General features: G+C 40.2%; 1 pseudogene; it reads left to right on the forward strand.

Annotated features, from left to right (window-relative positions):
- The first annotated feature begins 345 nt into the window (after positions 1–345).
- On the forward strand, positions 346–9,861 carry LOC126931615 (60S ribosomal protein L13a-like; annotated as a pseudogene).
- The last annotated feature ends 5,510 nt before the right edge of the window (positions 9,862–15,371 follow it).

Below are 15,371 nucleotides of genomic sequence, written 5' to 3' on the forward strand. Positions count from 1 at the left end.
ATGATTGACACTTGTTTCGTCATTTTTCTTGATTGACACAACATTGCTCTTTCTTTGCTTCAATCCATGAAGCCAGCTCACTCACATCTGTGGGGCTGGGGCAGGGTTAGCAATCTATGTCCTGCTCATCGCTCTTCCTTTCCCATAAATCATCCATTTGCATTTTCAGCTCCTGAACCCCCAAGCTGATCTCTCCACCCTGGGCCAGGTACTGGGGGGTATCGCCCCTCCCATGTTGACAATAATCCATGGTTTTGTCAGACCAGATGCTGCTCACTGCGCCAGTTTTGTGAAGCAGGTTCACTGTGCACTGCTTACCAACTTGTGTCAGTCTGGTGAGGCAGAATGCACTTATATGCAAGTTACATGATGCAGAATTACTCCTCACAGATAGGCAGCAAGGAACGGCAGAAGCCTGGGGTCCACTGTGAGCTGATATGCCAAGCCTCAAGAAAGCTGCCTGGGGCAGATGTAGTCTCTGCTGCATGTGCCCCACTTGTACCACAGCTGAGGGACCCCAAAAGGTAGCTCTGTGTTACATATCTCATGGTCATATGTCTTGCTGGGCAATGCTTTCAAAAATGTACTGCTTCCAGGGGAGACAGGAACAACTCTTGGGCTATTCCAGGCAGTTCCTCCCTACTCAAGATGTTCCATTCCCCAGGAGGGACAGGAACAAGGCCTGGGCTGTTTCAGGCAGTTCCTCCTTGTCTCAGGATGTTACATTCCAGTACATTCCAAGTTATTCTTGAGGATGTTACATTCCCAGCACATTCCAAGTTATTCTTACAAGCAAGAAACAGGGAAGAACTGGGTGGGTCCATGCGCCCAGAGAACTGGTCTGTACAAATTTTAAATTTCTTATATAGTCCAATTTATTAATTTTTAATTTTATGGGTCATGTTTTAGTGTTATATCTAAGAATGCTTTGCCTCAGCCAAAGCACGAAGAATTTTTCCTAGAAGTTTTATAGTTTTAGCTTTTACATTTATTATGTAGTTTGGCTGTGTTCCCACCCAAATCTCATGGTAGCTCCCATAATTCTCATGTGTTTTGGGAGGGACCCGGTGGGAGATAATTGAATCATGGGGGTGGTTTCCCCATACTGTTCTCCTGGTAGTGAATAAATCTCATGAGATCTGATGATTTTATAAGGGAAAGCCCCTTTCACTTGGCTCTCTCATTTCCTCTTTGCCTGCCACCATGTGAGACGTGCCTTTCACCTTCTGCCATGATTGTGAGGCCTCCCCAGCCACGTGGAACTGTGAGTCCATTAAACCTCTTTTTCTTTATAAATTACCCAGTCTCAGGTAGGTCTTTATCAGCAGTGTGAAAACAGACTAATACAATTTAGGTGTGTGATCCATTATGAGTTAATTTTTGTGTGTGACAAGGGTCTATATTTTGTTTATGGATATGCAGTGGTCTTAGCACCATTTCTTGATTAGACCACCCTTTCCACTATTGAATTGCCTTGGCAACTTTGTCAAAAATCAATTGACCAGAAGTGTAATGGTTTATGTCCAGACTCTCAAATTTGTTTCATTAATCTATATGCCTAGTTTTACCCCAGTACTGCAGTCTTTTATTATTGAGGCTTTATACTAAGCTGTGAAATGGGATGAGGTAAATCATCTGAATTTCTTCTTTTTCAAATTTATTTTGGCTGTTATGGGATCTTTGTCTTTCCATATAAATTTTAGGGTAAGCATGACAATTTTCACAAAAGATCTTTCTGGGATTTTGGTATGGATTGCATTGCATCTACAGATCAATCTTTATAGAATTGTCTAAATTATCCAAGGAGAATTGTCATCTTACAAATATTGAGTCCTTCAAGAGAATGAGAAGACAGATTCAGACAGGGAAAAAATATTTGCAAAAGACATAACTGATAAGGGACTAGTATCCAAAATATACAAAGAACTCTTAAAACTCAATGATAAGAAAACAACCGAATTAAAAAATGGGCAGCAGCCCTGAACAGACACATCACCAAAGAAGATATACAGATTGGCAAATAAACATATGAAAAGATGCTCCATGTCATATATCTTTAGGGTGCTGAAAATTAAAACAGCAATGAGATGCCACTACATACCTATTAGAATGGCCCAAATCAGATGTGGAGCAACAGGAACTCTCATTCACTGTTGATGGAAATGTCAAATAGTACAGCTACTTTGGAAGACAGTTTGGCAATTTCTTACCAAACGAAACATACTCGTGCCATACAATTCAGCAATCACGCTTCAAATGAGTTGAAAACTATGTTCACACAAAAACCTGCACTTGGGTGTTTGTAGCAGGTTTATCCTTAGTTGCCAAAATTTAGATGCAACCAAGATATCCTTCTGTAGGTGAATGGGTAAAATAAACTGTAGTACATTCAGACAATAGAATATTATTCCATTATTATACATATGTTCTAATTACATTATGATTTCTGCTTTGAACTATAGGGTTGTTAGCAATTTCTTCTTTTTCAAACATTTGCATTTATTCTAGTTATCTCTTTATTACTGATTTCTGGCTTTATTACATCATTGTCGGAGAGCTTGTCCTATTTGATTTGAGTTCTTTTACATTTGTTGAGAATTGTGTAGTCCAGTATATGTCAATTTCTGTGAATGTTTATTTGCATGCTTTATTGTTGGCTACTGTGTTTTCTGTATGTCTCCTAGGTCATGAATGTTAATCAAGCTATTCAAATCTTTTGTATCCTTATTGATTTATAAGTCTCCTACCATAATTATGAATTTATATATACACCTCATTATTCTGTCACTTGCTATTTTAGGTGTACTGGAACTACTTATTCATTTATTCATTAAAGGTATATTAAGACGTGGGCAGATTGCTTGATCCTAGGAGTTTGAGACCAGCCTGAGAGAGAGAGAGCTTTCTGAGTGCCAGACACTGTTCTACTTGCTAGGGGATATAGCAGTGAACGAAATAGGCAAACATTCCTGCTATTGTTGACAGAATTAGATCATAAGAAAGATAAATAATTGCATACAATTTTGAAATTATCTTTCTGTAAATGGAATCTTTGAACATTATGAAATGACCTTTTTATCTTTAATAATTTTTAATGTAAACTCTAATTTGTGTGATGTTAATATTGTGATAACAGCTTGTCTTCATCCATTTTTGTGTTGCTATAAAGGAATACCTGAGGCTGGGTAATTTATAAAGAAAAAAAGGTTGATTTGTCTCATGATTCTGATGGCTGGAAAAGTTCAAGAGTTTAAGATTGGGCATCTGCATCTGGTGAAGGCCTCAGGCTGCTTCCACTCATGGCAGAAGGGGAAGGGAAGTCGGTGTGTGTGCAGAGACCACACAGTGGGAAATCAAGAGAGAGACAGGGAGAGAAAGAGAGAAGGTGCTAAGCTATCTTTAACAACCAACTTTTGCAGGAATGAATAGAGTGAGAACTTGCTCACTCGTCTTTCTCCCCACTCATTAATCTATTCATGAGAGATCTGCCCCCATGACCCAAACACCTCCCACTACATCCATCTCCAAACATTGCTAAACTGGCAATCAAATTTCAACAAGAGATTTGATGGAGACAAACAACTATACTCAAATTTTTACACCACTCATATTGAGTTACCATTTTTAAATATATTTCCATCCTTTTCAAGTTTCTGTATTCCTATATTTTAAATGTGTTTTCTAGAGAATATATAGTTGTGCTTTCAAAATTTTAACCAGTGTGGCATGTCATTATCTAAAAAATTTAATCAATTTACACTTATTTTATATATATATAAATATATTTGCATTTATATCTAACATTTTATGCTTTCTATTTATTCAACTTCTGTTTCTTTTGTCTCCCCTCTGGATTTTGTTTTGTTTTAATCATTTCATCTTTTTTTTCTTTCTTTAGTTTTTTTTGTTTTTTGTTTTGGATAGGGTCTCACTCTGTCACCCAGGCTGGAGTACAATGGCATGATCTTGGCTCACTGCAGCCTCGACCTCCTGGGCTCAAGTGATCTTCCCACCTCACCTCAGCCTCCCAAGTAGTTGGGACCACAGATGTGTACCCACATGCCTGGCTAATTTTTGAAACATTTTTTGTAAAGACGGAATCTCACTATGTTGCCCAGGCAGGTCTTGACTTCTGGCTCAAGGGATCTGTGGGGGATCATCAGAGTTGTGGGAAAAACTATACGGAAAGGATGCAAATTTTCTGAAAGGTCAGAAGGTTCTGCAGACCCCTGGGGGAGAAGAGCTGAAGGCAGCTGTTCTGTAACCCTCAGGCAGAGGGCAAGGAGTAGGTGTAAGGGAGTGTGGGGGAATTTATCTTAAACAGTCTTGTTTACTTATGTTGACCAGGAACTGACCTTTGATTATCCACAGGCCAGACTTTCCCTGAAAGGGGAACAATAAATGTTAATTACCTACAGGTTGTGTTGGCTCCAGGTTTTCGGCATTGTGCCTGCACTGAATAAAAGCAAGCAGCTCCAGCTTCTCAGGGCTGCTGTCTGGCCACTAGAGCCAGGCAGTCACCTAGCTGCTCTTACACTGCATACCTTTGTCTGAGTACTCATTTCATCCATCGGCCAGGGTCTGCGGGACAGACCCGGGAGTGATCCACCTGCCTCAGCCTCCCAAAGTGCTGGTATTACAGACATAAGCCACTGCGCCTGGCCCTTTGCCTATTTTTTTTTCCCCTCATCTAGGTTGGAAGCTATGTGCTCTGTTCCTTTCACTTTTTAAAAAAAATAGTAGTATTATCAATATATAATTTATATAAGTCTGGTGTAGTGGCATGTGACTTTACACCAGACTTATTACTCAGCAGGCTGATGCAGGATGATCCCTTGAGCCCAGGAGTTCTAGGCCAACCTGAGCAACACAGCAAGACCCTGTCTCCAAAAAACAAAAGAATATCTAATTCACATATCAAACAACTTACCCATTATATCAGGGTTCTCTAGAGGGACAGGGCTAATAGGATAGATGTATATATGAAAGGAAGTTTACTAAGGAGTATTGACTCACACTATCACAAGGTGAAGTCCAACAATGGGCCATCTGCAAGCTGAGGAGCATGGAAGCCAGTCCAAGTTCCAAAACCTCAAAAGTAGGAAAGCCAGCCAGGCATGATGGCTCAAGTCTACAATCCTAGCACCTTGGGAGGCCGAGGCGGGCAGATCACTTGAGGTCAACAGTTCAAGACCAGCCTCGGCAACATGGTGAAACCCCATCTCTACTAAAAATACAAAAATTAGCCAGGCATGATGGGTGCCTGTAATCCCAGCTACTTGGGAGGCTGAGGCAGAAGAATTGCTTGAACATGAGAGGCAGAGTTTGCAGTGAGCCGAGATCAAGCCACTGCACTCCAGCCTGGGTGATAGAGCGAGATTCAATGTCAAAAAAAAAAAAAACAAAAAACAGTAGAGAAGCCAACAATGCAGACTTCAGTCTGTGGCCAAAGGCCCAAAAGCCCCTGGCAAACCACTGGCATAAGTCCAAGAGTCCAAAAGCTGAAGAACTTGGAGTCCAATGTTCAAGGGCAGGAAGCATCCAGCACGAGAGAAAGATGGAGGCCAGAAGACTTGGTCAGTCTGTTCCTTCCACGTTCCTATCCTTTTATCCCAGCCATGTTGGCAGCTGATTAGATGGTGCCCATCCAGACTGAGGTTGGGTCTGCCTCTCCTGGTTCACCGGCTCAATTATTAATCTCCTTTGGTAACACCCTCACAGACACACCCAGGAACAACACTTTGCATCCTTCAATCCAATCAAGTTGATAGTATTAACTATCACACCAATTTAAAGTGTAGATTCAATGGCTTTTAGTATATTCACAGAGTTGTGCACTACAATTAGTTCTAGAACATTTTTATCACCCCCAAAAAAACTCTGCATCCATTAGCAATCACTACCCATTTCCCAACTTTCAGTGAGCTCCCCAGCCCAAGGCAACCTCTAATCTACTTTCTGTCTATAGAATTACCTATTCTGGGCAATTCATAGACACGTTATCACACAATAGGTGGTTTTGAAGACTAGCTTTGTTCACTTAGCCTCTTTTCTTGTCTTTCTTTTTTTTTTTTTTTTTTTTGAGATGGAGTCCTGCTCTGTCACCCGGGCTGGAGTGCAGTGGCATGATCTCGGCTCACCACAACCTCCGCATCTCAGGTTCAAGCAATTCTCCTGCCTCACCCTTCCAAGTAGCTGAGATTATAGGCACCAGTCACCATGCTTGGCTAATTTTTTTTTTTTTTTTTTGTATTTTTAGTAGAGTGGGGTTTCACCATGTTGGCCAGGCTGGTTGCGAACTGCTGACCCCAGGTGATCCACCCACCTCAGCCTCCCAAAGTGCTGGGATTACAGGTGTGAGCCACTATGCCTGGCCATGCTTAGCCTGTTTTCAAGGATCATCTATGTATAGCATGTACCAGTATAGTACTTCATTTCATTTTATTGTTAAATAATATCCCATTGTATAATGATACCACATTTTATTCATCCATTTATCAGTTTACAGACATTTGGGTTCTTTCCACTTTGGGGCTCTTATGAATAATGCTATGAACATTTATGTAAAAGCTTTTGTGTAGGCATGTATTTTTATTTCTTCTGAGTACGTACCGAGGAGTGGAACTGTTGGGTCATATAGCAACTGTTTAACCTTTTGAGGAACTACCAGGCTGTTTTCCAATGCAGATTCACCATTTAAAATCCCTCTAGTATTTTATAAGGGTTTCAATTTCTCCACATTCTCACAAGCACTTGTTACTATCTGTCCTTTTGACCACAGCAATCCTACTGGGAATGAAATTGTATTTTACTATGGTTTTGATTTGCATTTCCCTGCTGGCTAATGATGTCAAGCATCTTTTCATGTGCTTATTAGCAATCTATCTATCTTCTTGAGAGAATGTCTATTCAAATTATTTGCCCATTAAAAAAACTGGGACCAGGCATGGTAGCTCACTCCTGTAACCTCAACACTTTAGGAGATGAGAGGATATCTTGAGGCCACGAGTTCAAGACCAGCCTACAGACTAGGCAACATAGCAAGACCTCATCTCTACTAAAAATTTAAAAATTAGCTGAGCATGTTAGTGTGCACCTGTGGTCCCAGCTTCTCAGGAGGCTTAGGCAGAAGGATCACTTGAGCCCAGGAGGTTGAGACTGCAGTGATTGCACCACTGCATTCCAGCCTGGTCGATAAGAAAAGAAAACAAACAAACAAACAAAAACAAAAAATTAGGTATTTTATTATTGAGTTGTAAGAGTTCTTTATATATTCTGGATAGAAGTTCTTTATCAGACATAATGATTTACAAATATTTTCTCCCATTCTGTGGGTTGTCTTCTCACATTTTTAGTAGTATTCCTTGCAGCACAAAAGCTTTTAACTATAATGAAATCCAGTTTATTTTTTCTTTTGTTGCTTGTGTTTTTAATATAATATTTAAGAGTTTTATAGTTTTGGCTCTTACATTTAGGTCTCTGATCCACTTCGAGTTAGTTTTTGTATATATTATGAAGTGGGAGGTCCAACCTCATTCTTTTGCTTGTGGATGGCCAGTTGTCCCAACATAATTTGCTGAAAAGATTATTCTTTTCCCATTGAATTTTCTTGGCAACTTTGTCAAAAAACAATTCTTGGTAAAAGTGAGGATTTAATTTATAGACTCTCAATTATATTTTATTGGTGTATAATGTCTAGCCTTATGTTAATACCACACTGTCTTGAGTGCTGTAGCTTTGTAGTAAGTTTGGAACTCAAGGAGTGTGAGTTGTCTAACATTGCTCTTCTTTCTTAAAATTGTCTTGGCTATTTTGGGTCCCTTGAATTTTCATATGAATTTTGTAATCAGTTTGCTAATTTCTGGGAAGAAACCAGGTGAAATTTTGGTGGGGATTGCATTAAATCTGATGATTATTTTGAGGAGTATTGCTATCTAAATAATATTTAGTCTTCCAATCCATAAACGCGAATGTCTTTCCATTTATTTAAGTCTTTTAAAATTTATTTCAGCAATGTTTTGTAGTTTTTAGAGTACATGTTTTTCATTTTATTTATTTATTTTTTTTGAGATGGAGTCTTGCTCTGTCACCCAGGCTGGAGTACAATGACACGATCTCGGCTCACTGTAACCTCCGCCTCCCAGGTTCAAGTGATTCTCCTACCTCAGCCTCCCGAGTAGCTGGGATTACAGGCACCCGCCATCATGCCAGGCTAATTTTTCTACTTTTGTGGAGACAGGGTTTCACCGTGTTGGCCAGGCTGGTCTCAAACTCCTGACCTCAGACAATCTGCCCGCCTGGGCTTCCCAAAGTGCTGGGATTACACACGTGAGCCACCGCACCCGGCTCTAGAGTACATGTTTTGTACATCTTGCTACGTATATTTCTAATTATTTTATTCTTTTTGATGCTATTGCAAATGAAATTATGTTCTTACTTTTGTTCTTAGATTGTTCATTGCAAGTGTATAGAAATACAACTGTATTCTGCAACCTTGTTGAACTCCCGTATTAGTTCTAATAGATTTTTTAGTGAATTCCTTAGGATATTTTAGATATAAGGTCACCTACAAATAGAGATGGTTTTGTTTTTCTCTCCAGTCTGTATGCCTTTTACATTCATTCATTCATCTACATACTACATTCATCTTCGTGCCTAATTACACTGGTTAGAATGTCCAGTACAATGATGAATAGAAACGGTAAGAGTAGGTATTCTTGTCTTATTCCTAATATTAGAGAGAGTAATCATTCATTTTTTACCAAAAAGCATGATATTAGTTGTGGGTTTTTTGTAGATGCTTGTTGACTTTTATCAGGTTAAGTCCTTTTATCTTCCTGGTTTATTAAATGTTTTTATCATGAAGAAATGTTGAATTTTGTCAAATGTCTTTTCTGTGTCTGTTAAGATGACCATGTGGTTTTTGTCCTTTATGGATAGGATGTACTACATTAATTTTATTTCTTATATTAACTCAATCTTGCCTTCCTAGGATAAATCCCACTTGGTCATGGTATACAATCCTTTTTATTTGTTGTTGAATTCATGGTAATTTGTGGAGAATTTCTGGGTCTATATTCATAAGAAATAGTCTAGTTTTCTTGTATTGTGTTTGTCTGATTTGGTATCTGAGTAGTACTACATCCTTGAATGGGCTTGGAAGAGCTCATTTTCTTCTGTTTTTGGAAAAACTTGTGAAGAAATAGTATTAATTGATATTTTTTCATCGGAAATTTCTGATTTATAATTCAATCTCTTCTAGGCGGCTGCTGAAGGTGGCGGAGGGGCAGTTTCTGCTGCTTGCTGGCCAAGGTCACCTCCTGGGCCGCCTGGCAGCCATCGTGGCTAAGCAGGTACTGCTGGGCCAGAAGGTGGTGGTCGTACACTGCGAGGGCATCAACATTTCTGGAAATTTCTACAGAAACAAGTTGAAGTACCTGGCTTTCCTCCACAAGTGGATGAACATCAGCCCTTGCCAAAGCCCCACGTCTTCTGGCAGAGCTTGCGAGGCGGGCTGCCCCACAACAGCAGCCAGTCAGGCCGCCTAGGACCAGCCGCTAGGTGCTCGGTGGCGTCCCACCGCCCTGTGACAGGAAAAAGTGGATGGTGCTTTCTGTTACCCACGAGGTTGTGCGTCTGAAGCCTATGAGAAAGTTCGCCTACCTGGGGTGCCTGGCTCACGAGATTGGCTGAAAGTGCCAGACCGTGACAGCCACCCTGGAGGAGAAGGGGAAGGAGAAAACCAAGATCCACGACCAGAAGAAACAACTCCTGAAGCTACGGAGACAGGCCGAAAAGAATGTGGAGAAGAAAACTGACAAATACAGAGAGGTCCTCAAGGCCCATGGACTCCTGGCCTGAGTCCAGTAAAGACTGTTTATTCCTCATGCTTGGCCTGTCCTGCCCTTCCTCCATTGTGGACCTGGAATGTGGGGACCCAGCGGCAGCAGTCCCAGTGCCACAGGCAGCCTGGGATTTAGGAAGCTTGGGAGCAAGGAAAGGGTCTTAGTCATTGCCTTTCAATAAGGTTACTTAAAGCACTCAAAGAATTGTGCAGGCATAATTCATCTGTGACCAACAGAGCAACCAGTTACTTCAGTTTCAATATCAGCAAAAGGGAGCTGGAACACTAATTAGAGGGGCCCTATTTTGTGAGTAGGCATCTGTTTAATTCCCAACTGGTCATATACTATACTTTGCAGCTGTTAGAATGTGAACAAGCACTTGGGGACAGCAGCATGAGCTTGCTGTTGTACAAAGGGTATCTATAAAAGCACAGACTGGGAAGATGTGTGATCAAGGGGTTACAGGCATTGCCCATGCTTCTTGCCTGTATTTTGTGACCAGAATCAAATAAATTACTTTTATTCTTTTTTTTTCTTGAGACGGAGTCTCGCTCTGTCGCCCAGGCTGGAGTGCAGTGGCCGGATCTCAGCTCACTGCAAGATCCGCCTCCTGGGTTCACACCATTCTCCTGCCTCAGCCTCCCAAGTAGCTGGGACTAGAGGTGCCCGCCACCACGCCCAGCTCATTTTTATTTTTAGTAGAGATGGGGTTTCACCATGTTAGCCAGGATGCTCTCAATCTCCTGACCTCGTGATCTGCCTGCCTCAGCCTCCCAAAGTGCTAGGATTACAGGCATAAGCCACCGCGCCCAGCCAATATTCTATTTGATGACAGATACAAGTATTTCCTGAAATACTTGTGGCATCATAACTGGTATTTATTTCTCATTTCATTTTTCCCTTGATCAATTTGAAGTTACATAATTCCATTTCCACACTTTTACTGATTACCTACAACACAAACCTTTCATTTATCAAAATATCAAGTTAATCAGTATTACTTGTATCAATAAGAGTTCATTCAGAAAAACAAAAGTAACACTAGAATGTAATGCAGGGAGTTGATTAAATAAGTGTCAGAGGAATTAAAAAGCAAAGGGAAACATTGAGGTAATACAGAGATAAAATCTGCAAGGAGTAGCTACCACCTTTGGATCTGGGGAAACAAAGGGAAGAGGTTGGGGTTATCTAGACCAAAAGTTCAGAGAAAGGCCCTAACAGAGCTGAGGCTCAGACCTCTGAGGATGGGATGTTTCCTGATTGGTGCTGGATGTTTAAGGGGGCACAATGAGTCTGGTTCTGGGAGAGCTGAAAGAAGCTTGAGGCTGGACTGATGCAGGCCAACACTGACAGGCATAGCGAGCAAAGAGGAAAATGAAAGTCACTTTTCTTTCAGTTTTCCAGTCTCCCTTAGCACTCCTATTGATAGAAACTAAGAGGGAGCCAGTTGACAAGAAAGAAATGTGAATAAAACTGTCTTTGTTCACAGATGACATGACTGTCTATTTAGAAATTCCAAAAGAATTAACGAAAAATTTCTGAAACTAATAATGATTGTAGCAAGTTCATAGGATATAGATTAATATAAAAAAGTAAATTGCTTTTCTTTATACCAGCAATGAGCAAGTGGAATTTGAAATTAAAAACACAATACTCCCCAAAAATAAACTACTTAGGTTTAAATGTAACAAAATATGTACATGATCTATGTGAGGAAAAGTATAAAACTCTGATGGAAGAAATCAAATAAGAACTAAATAAAAGGAGAGATAGTCCATGTTCATGGAAAGGAAGACTTGATATTGTCAAGATGTCAATTCTCCCCAACTTGACTAATACATTCAATGCAATCTCAATAAAAATCCTAGCAAGTTGTTTTGTGAATGTCAACAAACTGTTTCTAAAGTTTCTACGGAGAGGCAAAAGATCTGAAATAGCCAACACAATGACATAGGAGACCAAAGTTGGAGGACTGATAGTACCTAACTTCAAGACTTAGTATAAAGCTACAAAAATCAAGACAGTGAAGTATTGGCAAAGTAATAGACAAATGGACCAATGGAACCCAGAAATAGATCCACATAAATGCAGTCAACTGATATTTGACAAAGAAGAGGAGAAAAGCCAATACAATGGAGAAAAGATAACCTTGTCAATGAATGGTACCTGAACAACTGGGCATCCACATGCCAAAAAAAAAAAAAAAAAAAATCTAGACACAAACCTTATACCCTTAACAAAAATTAACTCAAAATGGATCATAGACCTAAATGTAAAATGCAAACTATAAAAGTCTTAGCATATAACATAGGAGAAAATCTAGATGAACTTGGGTATGGCCATAACTTTTTAGATACAATACCAAAAGCATGATCCATGAAAGAATTGATAAGCTGGATTTCATTAAAACTAAAAACTTGCTCTGTGAAAGACACTATAAAAAGAAATGAGAGGACAAGATGCAGACTAGGGGAAAATATTTGCCACTTTGGGATGCCAAGGTGGGAAGATCACTTGAACACAGGTGTTCAAGACCAGCCTGGGCAACATAGCGAGACTCTGTCTCTAGACAAAATTTGGCTGGGTGTGGTGGCTCACGCCTGTAATCCCAGCACTTTGGGAGGCTGAGGCAGGCAGATCACAAGGTCAGGAGTGTGAGACCAGCCTGGCCAATATGGTGAAACCCCATCTCTACTAAAAATACAAAAAATTACCTGGGCGTAGCGGCACACACCTGTAGTCCCAGCTACTTGGGAGGCTGAGGCAGGAGAATCGCTTGAACCTGGGAGGCAGAGGTTGCAGTGAGTCAAGACTGCACCACTGCACTCCACCCTGGTGACAGAGTGAGACTCTATCTGAAAACAAACAAATAAAATGAAAAGTTAGCCAGATGTGGTGGCATGCACCTGTAGTCCCAGCTATTCAGGAGGCTGAGGTGGGAGAGCTCAAGGCTACAGTGAGCCATGATTATGTCACTGCACTCCAGCCTAGGTGACAGAGCAAGAATATACACACACACACACACACACACACACACACACACACACACACAAAAGGTGTTTTTGATAAAGGACTAGTTTCCAAAATATCAAAGAACTCTTAAATTTCAACATTAAATGTATTTAGTCAGGTTCTCCAGAGAAACAGAATCAATAGGAGAGATAGATAAGTAAATAGACAGGTAGGTAGAAAGGTAGATAGATAGATAGAGAGATATTTATTATGAGATATTGGCTTACACAATGATTAAGTCCCACAATCTGTCATCTGCAAGCTGGAGGCCAGGAAAGCCAGTGCTGTAGCTCTGGTCCAAACCTAACACCTGTGAATCAGGGGGCTAAGGGTGTTAAGTCTCAGTCTGGGTCCAAAGGCCTAAGAACTAAGGCCAGGTGCAGTGGCACACGCCTATAATTTGGGAGGCCGAGGCAGGCGTATCACTTGAGGTCAGGAGTTTGAGACCAGCCTGGCCAACATGGTGAAACCCCGTCTCTACTAAAAATACAAAAATTAGCCGGGTGTGGTGGCATGTGCCTATAATCCCAGCTACTTGGGAGGCTGAGGCAGGAGGATTGATTGAACTTGGGAGGTTCAGTTTGCAGTGAGCCATGATTATGCCACTGCGTTCCAGCCTATATGACAGAGTGAGACCCTGTCTCCAAAAAAAAAAAAAAAAAAGGCAAATAAGCATATGTAACATATGTGAAGATGTTCCACATCATATGTCTTTAGGAAACTGCAAATTAAAACAAAAATGAGATACCACTACACACTTATTAAAATGGCCAAAATCTAGAACACTGAAAACACCAAATGCTGTCAAGGATGTGGAACAACAGGAGCTCTCGTTCTTTGTTGGTGGGAATGCCAAATGGTACAGCTACTTTGGAAGGTAGTTTGGCAATTTCTTACAATACTAAATATACTCTTACAATATTATCCAGCATTCGTGCTTTTTGGTATAAGCTTAAATTAGTTGAAAACTTATGTTCACACAAACCTGCACATGGGTGTTTATAGCAGCTTTATCCTTAATTGTCAAAACTTGTAAGCAACCAAGATGTCTTTCTGTAGGTGAATGGAAAATTAAACCATGGTACATCCAGAATTGAAATATTATTCAGTGCTATAAAGAAATGAGCTGTTAAGCCATAAGAAGACATGGAGGAACATGCATTAAGTGCATATTATTAAGTAAAAGAAACCAGCTGAAAAGGCTAAATACTGTGATTCCAACTATGTGACATTCTGGAAAAGGCAAAACTATGGAGATAGTGAAAAGATCAGTGGTTGCCAGGGACTGGGGTAGGGGAAGGTATAAAGGGGTGGACCACAGAGGATTTTTAGGGCAGTAAGACCATTCTGTATAATACTTATATGATGGATACAGGTCATTATACATTTATCCAAACCCAGAGAATGTACAACACAGAGTTGTGTTCACCACAGTGAACCCATGTGTAAACTGTGGACCTTGGGTGATAATGATGTATCGATATAGGCTGATCAGCTGTAAGAAGAGTGCCTCTCTGCAGCAGGATGTTGACAGTGGGGGAGGCTGTGCATGTGTGGGGACAAAGGGTATATGAAAACACTCATATTTTCTCATCAGTTTCACTGTGAACCTAAATCTGTTGTTTGAAAAAATAAGTCAATTTAAGAAAGAAAACAAAATGTAATTTGCAGAATACCACCCCCAGCATCATGGTGTATAGAAGGGTGGATTTGAAGTTGAAGGACATAGTTTGATAATCAGCATACTATCCTTGCGGACAATATAAGAGAAGCCTAGAACAATTTAACTTTGTTGGTTCACCTCCCAATGTCTATGTTATTGTTTTAATGTGTTTTAATTCTATATTTTTACTTAAATTCTAGAAGACATTAATGTTGTTGTTTTATTCTTTATTCTTTATTCTTTTTTGTAGAGCCAGGGTCTCCCTATGTAGCCTAGGCTGGTCTCGAACTCCTGGCCTCAAATGATCCTCTCCTCTTGGCCTCCCAACATTCTGTGGTGGCATGAGCCACCACACCTGGCTCTCCTCATTATGGAAATGTATTTACACTAGTCATAAAATTTCTAGTGGAAGTTGTTTTCTTTCATCACATTAAAGATATCAACTATTGTCTTCTGTCTTTCATTGTTGCCATAAGAAGTCAGTTTTCAGTCTAAACTGCTGCTCCTCTGAAGGGAAGCTGTTTCTCTAGCTGCTTTTAATTTAATTTTTTACTCTGGTAAAAGTTGCATGCAGTGAAGTGCACAGACCTTACCTGTATAAGGACAGTGAATTTTGACAAATGCATACACCTATATGTCCCACAGTCTGGTTGCTTTTAAGATCTGCTGTTTTCCTTTAATGTTATTCGGTTTCACCATACTATGTTTATGTGTGGACTTCTTTTTATCTACCCTGCCTGAAACTTGTTGGGCCTCTTGAATCTGTGTTGATTTGTATCTTTCATTAGTTCTGAAAAATGCCCAATCAATAGGTTTGCTACCATGCTCTCTTCTCATTCCAGAACTCCAAT

This window comes from Macaca thibetana, chromosome 11 (genome assembly GCF_024542745.1).
Source record: "Macaca thibetana thibetana isolate TM-01 chromosome 11, ASM2454274v1, whole genome shotgun sequence".
Taxonomy (NCBI): domain Eukaryota; kingdom Metazoa; phylum Chordata; class Mammalia; order Primates; family Cercopithecidae; genus Macaca; species Macaca thibetana.